Below are 17,876 nucleotides of genomic sequence, written 5' to 3'. Positions count from 1 at the left end.
AAGGGTTTCAAACAGCAGCCTTTGCCTTCCGCAAATAACGAGATGCAAAATTTAATTCCGCTTCCACTGAAAAGGTGCTCCTCTGATCAGCACTAGCTCAGCAGACCAATCTCAAGATCTCTGCAGCCCACTCAGGCCCCAGAGTGTATCAACAGGTCGATTCAATTTATGGTAAACAGCAAGAGAAGTGTCTATTTTTATAAACCTATTTACAGGTACTTGCACCTTTACAAAAAGTTAGCAAAGAACCAAATGCACAAACTTAGGTCAAATGAAAACCAGCTGACCTATGTTCAAGCTCACCACATCTTAGCATCAATTTTAAGCATGAATACAACCTTATTTGGCTCAAGAATGCTCCGTATAATAATTCTGCAGTCAGTGCATGGCCTTGGTCACAGCTGCCAAGAGCCAGCTAGGGTGAGCAAAAGCGCCAGGGACAAACCAGCCTGCCTTCTGTCTCACCAAGAACAGTCCAGACAGACAATGGAGGCCCAGTGGTCATCACCTGCCCTCTGACCTGATCCTCCCTGTGTGGGTCACCCAGGACATGGAGCTTCTCTCCTAGAGCCCCTCACCTGTACACACCCTACACACTGCTGTTCCCAGCCACGCTGACCCCTTTGGCCCCGTCCTCTGCTCGGGCACCTTCCACATATCAGCCACTCAGGGCATCCTCCACACCCTTCAAATGTGGCCCAATACCCTCTGGGTAACATGTCCCTGATTTTCCAGAAAAAAGGAGGCCACGATGGACAGACCATCATGGGGGCTCTCAGGGGGTCTGCCTGGTGGACATGCCATCTTGGGTACTCTCAGGAGGGTCTGTGCAATGGACAGGTCACCCTGGGGACTTTCAGGGGTATGAGTGGTGGATGAGCCATCATCCAGTTGGGGGAAACATGCGTTTCCAGGCAGACAACCCAAAGGTGCTGAGGCGAGAGCCCAGCACATCAGGGCCAAAGCCAGAAGAGAGATGCGGCCAGAATGCTGATAACATAAGGGTGACCCTGGGCTCTGGCCTGGGGCCAGGCTGTGTCAGGATGCCCCCACCACGAGAAGGGGGCAAAGGGAGCCCAGAGGCAGGAAGAGTGAGAGGGCACAAATCACCTCCCGCCCAGAACTAGGGCTTCCTTCTCAGGGCTGTAGGGTCCCAAACGCCTGGCCCCCTCAGCCCACCTGCCATCAAGGCTGCTTCCTGCGGGCATAACTCCTGGGTCGCTCTCACCATGTCCACCTCCACACCAGGCCAGTGCTTTCTGTTTCCAGCTTTCCTACCTGGACCTGCACTAAAATCCCATTAAACTGTGGCCTCTGAGCAGCCCCGCAGCAACAGGCTCCACCGCTGGGACAAAGGGCTGGGGGCTGGCAGTAGGATGACTCCTCACACAGGGGGCTATCACCCAGCAGGGCAGGGAGGAGGCAGACGTGGGGGACCGACAGCGCCTCCCAGGGCACACGCCCCACAGCTGGGTTTAAACGTCTCTCCTCCCCACTGGACACGCAGCTCGATGTGCACATGCCCGCATCGTGCAGGTATGGACTTGCTGACTGTCACAGGCGAGGCTGGCGAGCTCGCATGTTGCTAACGCCCCCTCCCCGGCCAGGCCACCGGGAGTGCGTCACACGTCCTTCCCACCCCTGCCGGCCACAGCCTCTGGGCCCCAACTAGGTTTACTTCCCCTGTGTGGCCTGGGTCATGGTCAGTGCCACAGCAGTGGGAGGGGCTCTGTGGGACAGAGGCCAAGGAGCTGCCCGGCACCCACCCACAGTCCCATAGGCGCAGAAGGAGTGGCTTCATGTTCTCAAGCTCCCCAGTGTCTATTAAGTATAAAAAGCTCTGCAAGGAGCACTGAACTTCTTACTTGGTCACAGCAGCACAGGAGGAATTATAAGGAAGCCAAGTGCCTGCAGAATCTCAGGAGCGGGGTGCCTGCAGCAAGGAGAGGCAAAGTGTCAGCGCGATCTGAAACATCAGAAGAAACTGCCCAGCCAGGGCCACCTCCTCTGCTGGCTGGAAGTACGGAGTCCAAGGTGAAATTTGGAAAGACAGATGAGTTTCTCTTCTGCAGGCACCCAACAGCTGGCAAAGAATCAGCACCACACACCCTCCCCGCCTAGAGCTCTTGTGTCAAAACCCACTTGTGGGGGGTTAAGAGCCATGCAGGCCTGGAGGGGTCAGCACTAGACACTGCCCGGCATGGCCGGGGTCCTTGGCCCGCCCTCCTCACCCCTTCCCAGTAAGGAAGCAGACAGACCACCAGGCACAGACCCTGGATCAGCCCTAGGACCTGGTTCAAGTGCACCAGGCAAACACCCACCCCTCGGTGTGCCAGGACTGTCTGCAAACCCTGTCACAAGCAGCCAAGCCCGAGTCTAGAGGACCCGAGTCACCCAGGAGGAGCACGCCTAACAGCGGGCAGACACCACCCCTGCAGCAGCGCCAACTGCCCCCCACCCTCCTCCCTCCTTCCCACGGGGCCTGCCCTCCACCCACAGGAAGGCACCTGGTTCACCTTCCACTGACTGCACAGCAGGTGTGCACGGTCCAGTTGTTCCTGCAGAGCCTCCAGCCACCCAGGTGTCTGGGGGACAAATGAGCCCGCCTGCACAGTGTATCCTGCACCCTACCCACCCGTGGCTGCCACCCGAGAAGCAGGCTGGGCCACCACCAGCTGCCAAAGGAGGACCTTCGCAAGGCAGGGTGACACGACAGCCCTAGGCCTGCAGCACCTACACCCTCCCCCCGCCCCACCCCACCCCCTCTTCTGCTGAGCCCAGCTTCCTTCTGTGAGTCTGTTGTCATCCTGTGTGGGGTGAGGTGTATGCAGCTCAAGGCACACCTCCACCTGCAGTGTGGGCGGGGCTAGGGCCACAAGAGGGTCAGCACAGGCCCTGACCACACCAGGCTCCCAGTGTGGGTGCAGCCAGGCCAGCTTGGGCAGCACAGTGGGAGCTTGGGCACAGAGGGTGTTTGGGGGACACAGAGGACACGTGGGGAAACAGAGCACTGCTGCTCAGAGGGCCCGAGTCAGTGCTCAGGTGTGAGCTCCTAAGGGCAGCCGGCAGACACGGGGTACCTGGGAACAGCCGCATTCACACACGCCAAGGGCACATGCACCCCACCACGTACACACATGCCCCACCAAGTGCAGAGTACTAGCACCCACACCCAGAGAAAAGCCACACCATGGCAAGTTCCCGACACAATGGTGGAGCCAGTGCAACGTATTATCTTTTCACTCCCCCCATGATAAACTTGTTCTCTGTTTAGTGCCTTTTCCCTTGGACACTACTATTTCACTTGTTTAATGATCTTTAAAAATTCTGCATGTGCAGAGGAGTAATTTTATGCAATGCGATGGTCGTTGTGCCCCTTTCCACCTGGCCCTCCCTCCAACCTCCACCATACCTTTGTGCCCACTGCCCCTGGCAGCACAACCACCGTGTGTCCACCCAAATCTTCCTCTGCCCAGGAGCCATGAGACACATGTAAATGTGGACACGCAGTCATGAGTGCATATATAAGAACAGTCCTGTAACATCTCATTGTGAACACAGAGCTCAGCAAGGGGGTGCGGTTCCTTCATCTGCTATCGAAACACACTGTACATACAGTCACTACCAATGTAAAGTTGGAAAATGGAAGACAAACAGGCCAGTGGTATGGAATGGAGAATCCCTGAAGGTAACCAGTTTACACGAGACCATACTATACCACAGAACTGAAGTTCAGTTCATTGATCAAAGGATGGATTACTGAATAATTAGTGCTGGTACACTGGAAGGAAATAAAACCGGACTCCCCTCCCTCAAGCATCTTACTCCATATTACGCAAAAGCATTTTAGACACACTCAAGAGCAGAATTTGTACACAAAACAATAAAACACCTGCCAGGAAGTCAAGAGACAGCCTGTGGAATCTTCCTAACAAACATGGGTACCTGGAAGTCATAAGAGGAAAGAAAGACATATTCGACAATAAAATGATTTCATCTTGATGGCAAATGACACGTTAATAAAAGTAATTAGCAAACAACAGAACTGGGAATAAATGTTTTCAAGGCAGAAAATCAACAACATTTGTTACAAATAAACAGCCCCTACAAATGGATAAGGGAGGGGAAAACACCCTGAGAGAAACACGGGCAAAGAACACAAACAGGCATTTCACAGACGGAGGGATCTTTTGAGCAAAGACCCTAAACTCACCAGATTCAAAGAGACACATGTCAAGGAACAAAGCTGCAGCTCTGCCCCTCTCAGACTGACAAAGTCGAAAAGACTGCTCATGTCCACCGCTGAGAGAGCATGCAGGATCAGGGCACACTCACCCATGCAGGGAAGAGACGGGCTGCTAGATCTTTTTGAAAAGTTATCTGGCATGATCTATGAAACAAAGAGACACACACCCTGCCCCAGCAGTGCCACTCCCTGAAATCCATGCCTGAATAACAGCCCCATGCATGTGGCTGGGGTATTTACGGTAGCACTGTTTACACTGGCTGTGTTCTTTTCCTGTGGCAGCTCTAACAAATGACCATAAACCGGGTGGCTTAGAACAACAGAAATCTATTCTCTCACAGTTCTGGAGGCCAGAAGTCTGCAATCAGTTTCACTGGGCTGAAATCATGGTGTCAGCAGGGCCGTGCTCCCTCTGGAGACTCTGAGGGAGAATCCTTCCTTGCCTCGCCCAGCTTTTGGTGGCTTGTGGCATTCCTTCGTTTGTGGCCACTGTATTCGTCAGAGTCCCCAGAGAAACAGAATCAATAGGATGTGTATATAGAGAGAAAGAGATTTATTATAATGAATCTGATCACATGACCATGGAGGCTGGAGAGCCCTGAGATCTACAGTCAGCAAGCTGGACCCAGGAGAGCCGAGGGGACAAGTTCCATCTCTGGTCCGTATCTGAAGACAGGAGAAGACCAATGTCCCAGCTCAAAGAGAGTCTGGCAGAGAGAGGGAATTCTCTCTTATTCCGCCTTTCTCCTCTATTCAGGCCCTCAATTGATTGGATGAGGCCCTCCCACATGGGGGAGGAAAATGTGCTTTAGTCTGTCTACAGATCCAAATGCTAATCCCACCCAGACACGCCCAGGATCAGGTCTGACTACTATCTGGGCACCCATGGCACAGTCAAGCTGACACACAGAATCAGCCATCACACCCACATCACTCTTACTCTCTGCTTCCATCTTCTCATCACCTTCTCCCCCTGTCTTTCACATCTCCCCTGCCTCCCTCTCATAAGGACACGTGTGATGGCATTTAGGGCCCATCAGATAAGCCAGGATCACCTCCTCATGCAAGATTCTTAACTGAATCACATCTGCAAAGATCCCATCACTAGAAAAGGCAACACGCAGAAGTTCCAGGGATTAGAATCTGACTTCTTTGGGGGCCGTTCTTCAGCCTGTTACAGAGAACCAAAAAAAGCAATCTTGGAGCCTGAGTGAGTGGCTCCAAGTGGGGCCTGGTCCAAGTTCATGATGAACACTGACCAGTCAGTAATTAACCCACCGCCCCCCCACCCTCAAAGATGGCCAAGAAGACAAAGACACACGATCTTGCCTCCATAATGAACACAGCTGGGCCTCTCTCAGGTTCTAGTGAGGACACTTTTGCTGCCCATGGCATTTTCCTGCAAAAACGAGTGCCCCCTTTGACTCAAAGGCATGGGCCATCCAAGACCCTGGAGAGCTATGTCTTTCCAACGAGGCAGCAAAACAAGGCAATGAAGGCATGAAGAGTATCCGTACAGGGCTTACATAGAAGGATGGAAGCACCCCCTTCCCAAACCCACCTTCTGCTCCCCAAACCAAGCTGGGCAGAGTCCTCAAAGCCAGCCATGCCAGGGATGGGGGAGGGGCTCTGCCTCACCCACATTCCTGCTGCTCTCTCCCCGCCTCCAGACAGCTTAAGGCTCCGCCACTCACACCCTCTTCCTTCCCGTACAGCCACCTGTCCGAGTCTCCCATCAAGGGCTATCTCACCCAAGGGGCCCATCCTCGTGTCCCCCACAGGCCAGCCTCACTGATGGACGCATGCTTGAGGGACATCTCCAGGCAAGGCTGCCTGCTCTCTGGGAGAACTTGCTGCTGAGCTCCAGCTGGGAACTACCCCTCGGGGCCACTCCTTGGACATCTCCCCAACTCCAGGCGTAGGCTCCTAGGGCCTCCTCCCCTCCAAACTTCATGTGTCCCCAAGCCACACTCCCCGTCTCCCAAGGTTGGGATGCCTCCTAGACAGCCCGGGTGGAGCTGGCCTGTAAGTGGACCCTCCATCCTTCCAGTTGCTCAGCCAAAACCTCGGTGCACCCTCGGCCCCCACCCCATCCCCGATCCAACCTGGCAGCAAGTCCTCCCAGCTCCACCTCCAAATAAATGCCCAATCGGGCCATCCTCCCACCCCTACTGCTACACTCTGGCCCAAGCCACCACGTCTCTCCCTGGATCACCTCACAGCCTCCTAACAGGGTGCCCTGTTCTACCTTCCAGGGTCCATTCTTCCTAGAGGCCTGTGGTCCTTCCAAACCCTTGGCTCCCAGGGCTCCCATCTCAGCACCCCTGAGCACAGATAAACTCACCATCTACCTACCTCTTCTCCTTTCACCTGTCCCTCCTGCACACTCCTGCCTCAGGACCTTTGCAGCTGCTGTCCCCTTTGCTTGGAACACTCCTCCCCAAACCCAGGCCCAGCTCCTGTCTTTTCTCAACAAACTGCCCCTTCTCCGCTTGACTTCTCTTCTTTGCACCCACCACCATCTCACCCCCCCATATCTGACTTACTGATCCCCTTTGTGGCCCGTCCTCCCCAACACGAGAAAGCTCTCTCCACTGTGGAAAGCCCGGTGCCTAGAGCATGTGGGGCACAGCTCAGGAGTTCAGTATGCTGTTCGAGTGATGGGCCCCAGAGGGACCTGTCCCTCCCTGGCTATCAGGGAGAGCTGGGGCTCCACACCCTGGGCTAGCCATGCTCTCCCGCCATGGGAGCGGGGCCGCCCTGGGGGCCACAGCTTGCCCGCACTCCAAGTGTGCACGAACACCACAGGGCGGGGCAGATGTGGAACCCGGAAGCCTGTGCATGCCATGAAAACGTGTCGGATGCACCAGAAAGGAGTTTACTGAAAGGCTGTTTCGCTGGCTTCACCCATGCACATGACAGCATCACCACACGCTCACTCTTTTCAGAGAAAAACAGGCTTTTGTGGGATATAAATAGCCCAGCCAGATGTGGGAAGGCCTATGGGTCTCTCCCAGGACTCGGGCCACGTGCCCTGCAGCTACTCAAACAGCAGCCCACATTCACCAGCTTGTCAGCGGGGCTTCCAGGGGCGGAAGAGGGTTAAACGGTGGTCCCTCCTCCCACCAGATCAGTGGCAGGAGTTCATCAAAGCCATCGCTGACACACAGGCTTGGCACGCCAACCAGCACTCACAGGCCACAGCTGTAAGTGGAAGATCAGGCCAGATGCACTGCACATTTCTTCATCCATAGAAATCAGGGAGACAAAAGCCCAGACAACGGGGAGCCCGGAAAACAGGGAGTCCGGGTGAGGCGCAGCCTGAATGACAGGGAGCTGGGATAGCCTTTCAGGGGAGCAGCGTGCTCACCAAAGCCAAGTGCTCGGTTCCGCATGCAAGAGAAACACCATCTGAGCACAGAACCCATTTCTTGGATGAGGCCCAGCAGGTGTGTAATTGTCTGCAGAAATGCAAAAACAATAGCACTTAGAGCTGGTTTCAAGGTACTCTCAAAGCCTGATGTACCTACCTGTTCCTAATCTGTGCCTCCCAGCCTATGGGCTGGGCCTTGACAGAAGGGGGAACTCAAACACAGAGGGTATCAGAGAACAGCTGAGATCTGTGCCCCCCACAGAAACACCAGGCGGGCCGCACACGTGACCACGTGCATGATTTCAGGTGTGCCTACAAGTCACATTGAGAGTAAAAACAAAGAGGTGAAGTTAGTTTTAATAATATATTTTATTTGGCCCAATACACATTGAAAGCCCAATCGCTTCAACACATAATTAATAGGGTCGTGGACAGGATATCCTACTGTTGCTTCTGAGTCTAGGTCTCCACAGCCACAGCGCTGCTCGGCTCTGACCGACCACACCGGGGTGTGGAGAAGTGGAGCGCTTCTCACACCGTGTGGTGTCAGCCACAGCACTGGACAGCATGGGCCCAGGTGTGGCTGGAGGTGTGGAAGCTTCCAGTCACTATGAATGGACCCAACAAGATCAGAGTTGGGGACAGCTATGGAGGGAGGTCCTAGATGCAGCCCTCTGTCCACCCTGGTCCTGGTGCCTTGGAGCCCCGTCCTTAGCAGGATGGACAGAGCACCAGCACCCACGGGTGCTCTCTCACTAGACAGTGACCAGGGCAGCCCCTGAGCTGGGCGGTGCTCAAGCCCTCCATCCTGTTATGGCAGCTTTTGAACACACCACGTTATACATACATGCCTTCTCGTCAGTGACCTGTTGCTCCTGTAATATAATTGTTCCGTACGCCTTGAGAGCACACATTTGGGCTAATACCATGCACAGATCAGCGATAGGATAAAGTTCCTTGTATATAATTTTTACATTAAAGAGTCATGAACTTTCAGCTCCTCAGGCCACTCACCATTAGTTAGAGCAGCACCCACAGGACCCTGGATGCCCTCGAGGGGTGGTCCTGGGAGCTTGTCCAGGTGACAGCCTCACAGGGCTGCAGCCAGAGGACCAGAGAGACCCTCCCTGGCCTTCTGACACAGGCAGAAGTAATTAACTCCCATTTCAGAGTCACTTAAATTACATCTACAGTCGTCCTGCTCTCAGCTCTGCAAGACGCTGAATGCCATTTGCTAAAAATAAAGCACACCTCCGAGGGGCAGGTGCTCTATCTCATGCCCATGGAGCCCCTTGCCTCTGGGGGCCACCCTTGTACCCAGGCAGCACGCACAGCACACTCTTGGTAAGAATAAAACTGTGGGATTAACGACCAGGCAGCACCAAAACAAAAACACGCAGAGTAATTCACTACCTGCACTCAAGTTCTCACCATAAGCAGGACCACCAGGCTTTAAGAGTTTGAGTCAAAAGGGAAAAAGTGACAGATGAGACATAAAACTGTACCCCGCAGACATCCACAGGAACCCTATCCTGGGAGGCCACAGAGCCCCTCACGGACCCTCCTGTTCCGTGCTTCGGGGAAGCCCACAGGCAGGTGACATCCCCAAGGTAGGCGCCCCAGCACCGCCAACAGACCCACGCCTTGAAGCCAGGCCTCCAAGACCACCTGGTCCCCGTTCTCATGGGAAGACACACAATCCCAGAGGTCAGCTCCTCGCAGAGGCTGACCTTGGATCACCGCACGTCCCCAGGACTCTCGTCACAGAGACAGACGGGCCCGCAGCAGCAACACAATGACATACCTGCTCCACCCTCACACAGAGAACCCACCCACACGACGTTTCCCTACGAACCCCTTCGAAGTGGCAAAGTTGATCCTGGAAATGAGTTGTTTTCTTCACTTCAACACAAGTTCTAGAGTATTTTTTAATCTTCCTAAGCCTTTCCTTTTCAATTATCTTTTGTAAGCCATCTATTTACAACGTGACAGGTAAAGCCAAGAGGAGATTCCTAACATGGGGGTGGGGCAGTTCCCAGGGCCGGGGAATCAGGGCAGGGCCAGGAACCTGGGCAGCAAACACCGAACGCTCCCTCCAAGAACAATTCCATCAGCAGGACGGGCATCTGGAGAGGACGTGGTACTTAAATGTCTTGTGTACACACTGAAAATAAAAGTCACTCCTGGCTCCCTCTAACGCAAACATGTCTGGAAGACTTTTAACCCAGGTCTTTCTCCGGGACACGCACAGATGTCTGCGGGTCTGAAGTGGCCATGGCCCCGCTAGCTCGGGGTGTGACTGACGCGACTGGCACCTGACATTTCCACCACCCTCCTCCACTGCCATGTCCAGAACTGCCAGCATGGGTCCTGCTCACTTTGTTAGCTCTTCTGGAAGCTGATTCTTAGGCTGCTGGCTCCCAGCCCAAACAAACGGAATCGCTCCCTCAGAAGCTCTCTTCTCTCCTGGCTTAATCAGAGCAAGTAAATGCAACGAAACGAAAGCTCAAGAAGTGCCCAAGGCGGACCCTGAGCTGAAGACGGCCCTCTAGGGCCACAGCGGGGGCCAAAGCTTCAAATCCAGATTAGATCTGACTGCCAGGGTGTGAGACTGGAGGTCCCAGGTTGCCAACGCCCCCGCAGGAGAGAAGCAGCATGAAAGGCAGTGATGGATGGAGAGTGAAGAGGCTCGGAGCTAGCGTTCATGCCAGCGCTGGGCGGCAACCCCATTCTGCAGCCCCAGCCCTTCCCCTCCTGCCCAGAGAAGCTGGCGCTGACCACAGACACCCCACTCCTGGACCTGCTCCCACAGCATGGCCTCGAGCAGCCCTTCTCCTGCCCTGGCCTCTGCAGCCCGCAGCTCCCAGACAGACTGTGAACCTTCCAGCAGAACTGCATGAGCTTTCTGACACCAGCTTTCCTCCTCTGCCTCTCCAGTCCCCAGCTGGTGCCAGGGAGCGTAACAAACAGATGAAGCTGCTCACTGATGGAGGAACACCTACGGCAAGACCTGCTCAGGAGCCGCCTCTAAAAAGAACTGCACTCTGCAGGCGGATTTCATCCCCTACCTGATGATCGGTGTCATCAAACATTTTAGCAACTGGGATACGGCTTCCTACTACCGTCTGGGATGGCAGAGTCTGAGACAGAGTGAGAAAAGGGGACACGTGAGCAGGGCAAACCGTGAGCCAGAACCCCTTACCCCCTATCTTACACGCAGACTAAATGCCCCAGCCACGCAACAGGCCCCTGGGACTCAGTCATGGGGTGCAGTTCACCTGGCCAGGAGAGACCAGATGCAGCATCTGCATGAACTGGGAGCAAAGAGCATCATTTGCACCCTGATTCCGTTCATGCCACTCCCCTTGGCCCAGTGAACACTGAGCATGAGCTCCGGGAGGTGCAGGAGTGGGGGCGGGTCAGGCCTCACTAGCAATGGTGTGAGTGACGACAAAGCTCCCAAACTGGCCCCTAATTCACAATCACGTGGTAAGAAACTGCTGGTGCTCAAGCTTAGTATTTCAACAATGTTTAAGTTTTAAAGTGAATTATGAACGTAAAAACCAAAATCAGAAAAAGAGAAAAGGGGGGAGGAAGAGGGGGAGAGTCAAAGCAAGAAAAAAGAAAGGAAGAAACCAAAAATGTCGTGGAATCTGTGAGAGTTTTTAACAACCCTGTAATCAGGGCGGGCCTACTAAACGTCCCCCAATCAGAGCCTAGGAGGAGCATGATGCTGAGGAAGCCCTTTGCCGGGGCTCCTTCCTTCCACAGGGCTCCTGGCCTCCCTCAGGAGGCACCCCAACCCCCTGACCAAGCCCCACCGAGCAGCTCAAGGGCACAACATTGTAGATGGCCAGCGCCCCCTCGCACGGCCCTCTGTCCCCAGAGCCACTCCTGCGTGCGGCAGGTCCTTCCCATCCATCACAGCCCAGCTCACATGTGCCTCCCCTGGAAGCAGGTCCCCGTGGGAAAGGCCTGGGCGGGGCAGGGTGGCCCCACTGAGGTTTCAGCACCCAGGCGGCTGAAGCACGCAGTCCAGGCAGCCACCTGTCCGCTGCCATGACAGACCCGCTCCCTGCAGAGCTCAGCCTGACAGTCTTGACTGCACCTGGCCCTGCGATCGGCAGGTGGACCGCGCCATCCTTCTGTGATCCAGGAAGGGCTCGCTGCACATGACTCAGATAAGACGGGGGGCCCCATTCGCCTAGGGCAAGGGGAGACACGGGCCCCCGAATTCCACTCTGTGCCCTGGCTGAGCAGCTCATCCCTACAGATAAATCGGAACGAAACACTTGTTACCCGACTCTGGTTCAGCTTCTCTCCTTCCCCCAGGCCTCCCTCGACCCACCGTGAGGCTGAGCACTCGGATGGCGCCCCTGAGAACAGGCCGGTCTTGGAGGACACATCTCCCAATCTACCACCCCATCACTCTTCATCCCCACACCCGGGTCCTAATAGCCTTGTCTACACCTCCCTACCAAGGAAAAACCCAGTTTGCCGAACCCTGACATCTCTCCACTGCAACAGCCGCCTCCTTGGTTCCCCCATAATAATCCTTCCTAATAAAGCCTCTTATTACTATGTCTGGCTTTGTTTTCCATGTGACAACTGATTACAAATTACTTGAAGCCCAAAACACACGGGTCTGATGGACAGGTGAGACCTCTGACTTCCACCTTCCTGAAGACTCATAGGGTTCCATAACGTCCCACCAGTTCAGGGTCACGGTACAAACAGGGACTGGTTCAGGAGTCAACTCAGCGGCGTGTCTGAGACCTCAAGTCACAGCTGCTCCTGGGGGCTGGCAGGCCAGAGAAACAGGGGGAAGCAACATCAAAGGAAAATCACACCACTCACGCACACCCAGTGTCCCATTCGCTGTGGAAAACTCAGCCTTTCCTTGGAAACATCAAACACAGCACATGGGACCTTTTGCTTAAGCTGACACCCCTCCTGGAGGTGGGCAGGGCTCCATGGGGCCATCCAAAGCATGACACACAGTGTATCCAGGACCCCTGCTCTCCAGGCCCCTGCAGGGAGAGAAGTTCCCGGCGGGAATACTCCCACCACCAACAAATGCTTGCCCTCATGCTCTGGGCGGGGGGCGGTCACTGCTGAACTGGTCACTGCTCTCCTGAACACAAAAGATTCTCTTCTAAACATGCTGTAACTAAATGTGTGAAATGAAATGTTCATCTCACTGGTAATCAGAATAATACAAATTAACACAAGATGCCATTCTCCCCCTACAGAATTAACAAAGAAAAATTGATAAGGCTCAATGGTGGTGAGGAGGTACGAGTCCCTCCCCAACGTCAACAGGAAGCCTCTTCAAGAAGCAACATCCGGAACCTTAGAAAAGTCAATGGTAGCTACGGGTAATGATAAGAAACAGGGACAGGTACTCACACACAAAAGTTCTCACCCAGGAGCCTCTCGATAGCAAAAAACTGAAAACTGAAAAGAGAGGATTAAATAAATGAGAGTATATACAGGACCAGACTGGCACCAGAGTGTGCGTACGTGTCTTTCTGGACACAAGACCTTAAGCAGATCGCTGCGATTTTGAGTCAAACCTCCTCAGCCAACCAAGGAGGTAATGGTGACACCCACTGCCCTACCTGAGGTGTGTTGACACATGAGGAAAACCATCAAAATAAACCTCTAGAAATTTCATCCACCTGAGTTTTTCTCCTACACTGGAGTATGGCATAAGGATAGAAAACCACAGTGTACAAACCCTGGAGAAAGTCCTGGGATCAACATGTGTCTTTAGTAACGAATTAATGGATCAGATTTAACAGAAGGGTAGGATGGGTTTTAGCAAACCGCTTTTCCTAGCAGCTGATTAAACTCGGTTTGGGTTAGGAAGGGAAACCCTCAGGCTCTACTAAGACCGAAACTGCAGAGCGAGGTGCTGAAATCACACACGCACACGCCACTCTGGCTGCGACATTCTCTGCGTAGCCAAAGGGAAATGCTTAGAAATCGCTCCGCACCACTGTGCTGTAAGTACTTGAAACTTGATTTCTTATGAATACAGATGTTGGGACATTTCACTAACTTCTCTCCAAAACTTTGGTATGGTGCCACAACTCCTCACAGAAATGAAGGTCGTTAGCCATGTGTTATTTACGGAAAACCCGCAAAGCTGGTTTCAGGAGAGAAGTGGGGACTCCGAGGGAAGGGGACCCAAGCTCTCCCCTCATGACAACACTGATGTGAGCGACAACAAGCAGCCGTCGGATAGGATGTGGAGACGCTAACAAATGCCTATCACTTAAAGCAAAAACAAGCCAAGGACACCTTGAACTGAAAGCTGTCCTTGGCCGTTTACAAAAGCACCAACAGCCCTCCTGAGGTGAAAATCTTGAGCTCACACCAGCCATCTTCTGTCCAACAATCCAGTCCCTTCTGCAGACAGGGGTTTGTCTCTGTTCAACAGGACTATTCTGGGGGTTCCCACAATCAAGGCTTGACCTTTCTCTTTCTGCTCAAGGTCACAACCACCTGCTTATTGCGGTTGGTTTTGGACAGCAGGGAAAGGTCCCTCCCCACATGGCCAAGGGACTGGGAAAAGCCAGGGTCACTGAGGGCCAAGTTCAAACCTGAGGTCGCACCAGAGTGAGGGCCCCACGAGGAAGACTGACTGAGACTCGGGCCAGTTAGGGGGTTCAACCTTCACACATGGAGGTTGTGCTTTAGGTCTGCTGGGAACATGGGGTGCCAGGGAGTCCTCAGCCCCTGAGGGACAGGCTGGGCCAACTCGTGGCCATTACCACGGGGCCCAGAGAGCTCAGGGGGTGAGGGTCCCGCTCTCTGCTCAGCTGATGACGACACCTAGCACGCAAGCCCACTGGCTCCGACTGCATGAGATTTCTGTTCTTGGCACTATGCCCTCTCCACAACTGTAAACATCTGGATTGCTCAACACAGCACTGGACTTGTGATAATTAATCAATACATGCTGACTGACCTGGCAGGGCACAGAGCGCCAGCCCAGGAAGATGACTTCTTTTCAAAATATCACCCAAGAGCCCCAGACAAGACCAGGAAAGTCCACACGTGAAGTGCTCACCTACCCTCCATGACCAGATTCTCATTCTAAAAAAAAAAAATCCCCAGCCCACCGAATGCCACGGAGGTAGTACAGGAGGCGCTGGAGGACTGAAAACCAGCACCACCCAGTGAGAAGGGCTGGCAGCTCAGCCAAGGGCGGGATGGTTGTTAAAAGGTCATTTTAAAAAATGACCACATTTGGGCTTCCCTGGTGGCGCAGTGGTTGAGAGTCCGCCTGCCGATGCAGGGGACACGGGTTCATGCCCCGGTCCGGGAAGATCCCACATGCCGCGGCGCGGCTGGGCCCGTGAGCCATGGCCGCTGAGCCTGCGCGTCCGGAGCCTGTGCTCCGCAACGGGAGAGGCCACAACAGTGAGAGGCCCGCGTACCACACACACACACACACACACACACAAAAAAAGACCACATGTTAAAAATGTTATTTAACTCATTATTCATGAGGAACCAATGAGACATTACAGTGCCTTCAAAGAAGGCACAAGATTATATGGAGGCCGAGGGAGGAGGAAAGGGGGTGACTGCTTAGTGGTACGCAGCAGTGAAGTACCACTTTCATCACGCAGGGGGTGATGAAAAGGTCTTAGAACTAGATACAAGCGGTGGTTACACACACTGTGAATGTCCTAAATGCCACTGAGCTGTTCACTGTAACGTGGTTAATTTTATGTTATGTGCACTTCAGCTCAATTAAAAAAAAATATATATATATATATATATATATATATATAAAATAAATAAATATAGAAATGAACTTCCAACAGGCACAAAACTGGATTTTTCCGTGGGAGGAAGTCAACTGCCCTGACACTGGACAGAATTCATTTGCCTGTCTACAGGCGAGGACTGTCTGCATTACGTACCACGTACAGAGCTGTACCAAGCCAGACAAACCCCACAGGCTCCAATGTTCCATGCAAAGGATGCTCATTCCAAAGTCCATGGTGGACAGAAGGGAGGGAGAACTGTGAGGTTTGGGAGGGAAGGGGGCTCAGGACCCGGCAATGGTACACAGTGAGGTGAAAGGGGAAGTGGTACCAAGAAGGACTTCTGCATTTCTAGAGGGCAGTGGGGGATGAGGAGAGCTGGGGAGCTGGGAGCAGGGAGGAGGTTTGCCCCGACAGCATACGGGACACAGGTCCTGGAGCATCACTGTCCAGTGAGAGGCCCAGCAGTGTCCCAGCAGCCCCTCCCAGGCTGTGGGACATTCCCAGCAAGGAACTGCAGCCAGCTGGGGCATGTGCCAATGCAGCTGACACATAAATTGCTGAATGATATGAATGAAAGATCCCCCCTTACTCAAATAAAAAAACATGCTGATCACTTAGGTCTGTGCTCACACAGCCTTGAAAATGAGGAACAGGGACGCCAATTCACTTTCAGAAATGCCTTTTCTTTCTGCCAAACTAGAATTCTTTCCAGGGTTCCTCGAACATCTCTAAGAATCCCTAACATCAGAGAGAGGGGGGCACCTGGGGCCTTCTCTTTCTTTGAAAAGAATCACTGCTCTAGGAAGCCACACACGTTTACCCCAGGTCTGCCCACCCCCCAGACCCCTTCCAGCCTGCACACACCTGCTCAGACATGCTGATACCAAGCAGACCATTCCTTGGAGGTCAGAGGAGAGACCGTTCTTGGGGCACACGCTTCCTTGAGAGGCCGCCCAGGGAGTTAGTGAGGTTCCTTCTGTATAGAACACATGCCGTGTCATGTCGAGAGGGCATGTGCTTCCGTTTGCACAAGGCCATGCTTGAGAAACATCCGTCTCAAGGTTAAGTTGGTCACATGCATGCATGAGCTCCTTGGTGACAGGCAAACTGCTCTTTGCACTGTAATTTGTGCGCACTGATCAACACCCTCATATCCAGTCCCTGGACAGCACATGGCAACGTCTGCAGTCCCGATGGTCGGTGTTTTCAGGTGAGTTCTCATGTGACACCAAAGGACGTAACTGCCGTTCACATGACGATGACACATGAACACCACGTCCGTTACTGGAACCTTCTGCAAGGATGCTGCTCCACTTCAACTGCCCTCTCCTTACTATGTAACTATTAGGTTCTAAGCCACAAGCTCCAGAAGACATGGCCCAAAGAGGGTTTTGTTACTCTTTTACAAGCAATCAGAACAGAAACTAAAATGTCACCAAACTCCTGGAAAGAAACAGAATGATTAGTCTGCAGAGCTAATTGTACAGGTAAGAATTAACAGGGGCTCCCCCTCTCAGCTGTCAAAGCTGAACACTCTCCGTGAAAAGGAGTGGGCATTCCTTCCCCACCATGCCTCCACCTGTGCCCCGGCGCCGGCCTCCCTCCTGGCGGCCACGTGCGGACAAGGACACAAGGACACGGGGAACGGGTGGAAGAGCGTGCCTCCACGTACTTTCATGCCCTCGCAGCCTAGCTGCCCATCTTCTGAGACCTCAGAACTAGATGGTCTTGGGATCTCACGTGGGACGCCCCCCAAGGCACCACGCCAGCATGTGGTGCCCACGATTTAGCCCCAAAGGAGACTAGGGCTGCAGGGGCTAAAAGGATTTACACCCAAACTCTATCGGAGGAGGGGCTGATTTTAATTCCCCTCCTTTCTGTACATACTACAGTACATGTGCTACTTTTGTAGTAAGGGGGAAAATTACACCTAGAAGAATTACAATTCTTGAAAGGCTCCCCACCCCACTTTTGGAAACAGCCCTCCAAAGACCTAAGCTGTCCTGGTGGCTAGTATCCAAGCCACAGCCCCTCACCTGGAACTTCCTGACCAGCCTGCAGCAGGCAAGCAGCAGCAGGACAGACTGAGTTGCCACAGGACTGTGATACAGTGACTAAAGCAGGGCGGTCAATGTGCCAGGCCTGGTCCTCCAAATGACTTGCAATCATTTAGGAAACTCTGTGTCCCTAACCTCGCCAGGGCCTGCACAGGTTTCCAAACCCTTCTGCTTTTGCAAAAACCTATTTTCTTTCTATTGCTCATAAATGCCTCTCTTATTCTAAAGCCCAGTGTGACACAGTTTTTTTTTTTAATTAAATGAAGCAAAATTAATCTTGCTTGACAAATTACTAAACAACTATGACCCTTTCTCTCTCACTTAGGAAGATGTCACAATATCAGGATCAGAAATTGTTACGGTCTGAATGTTTACGTTTCCCCCCACCCCAAATTCACATGTTAAATCCTACC

General features: G+C 53.3%; 1 protein-coding gene across 11 annotated transcripts in view; it reads right to left on the bottom strand.

Moving 5' to 3' along the window:
- The window catches only part of SEMA4D (semaphorin 4D), a 105,310-nt gene that overhangs the window by 57,572 nt on the left and 29,862 nt on the right, over positions 1-17,876 (bottom strand). For 2 of the 11 annotated variants that reach the window (XM_073805881.1, XM_019936277.3), the window contains exons 1-2: positions 2,517-2,618; positions 1,866-1,933 (exon numbers count right to left, since the gene is read on the bottom strand). The exons of 3 other annotated variants lie outside the window; for them this stretch is intronic. The gene's annotated coding sequence lies outside the window, so the exon portion shown is untranslated. Of the gene's footprint in view, positions 1-1,865; positions 1,934-2,516; positions 2,619-4,213; positions 4,368-16,270; positions 16,816-17,876 lie in introns of those variants that run through there. 6 more of the 11 variants (XM_019936285.3, XM_019936278.3, XM_019936279.3 and 3 more) reach the window with 5 other exon arrangements.

This window comes from Tursiops truncatus, chromosome 6, assembly GCF_011762595.2.
Source record: "Tursiops truncatus isolate mTurTru1 chromosome 6, mTurTru1.mat.Y, whole genome shotgun sequence".
NCBI classification, from domain to species: domain Eukaryota; kingdom Metazoa; phylum Chordata; class Mammalia; order Artiodactyla; family Delphinidae; genus Tursiops; species Tursiops truncatus.
The sequence above is the reverse complement of the archived record's forward strand: the minus strand, read 5'-3'. Positions and strand labels throughout refer to the sequence as shown.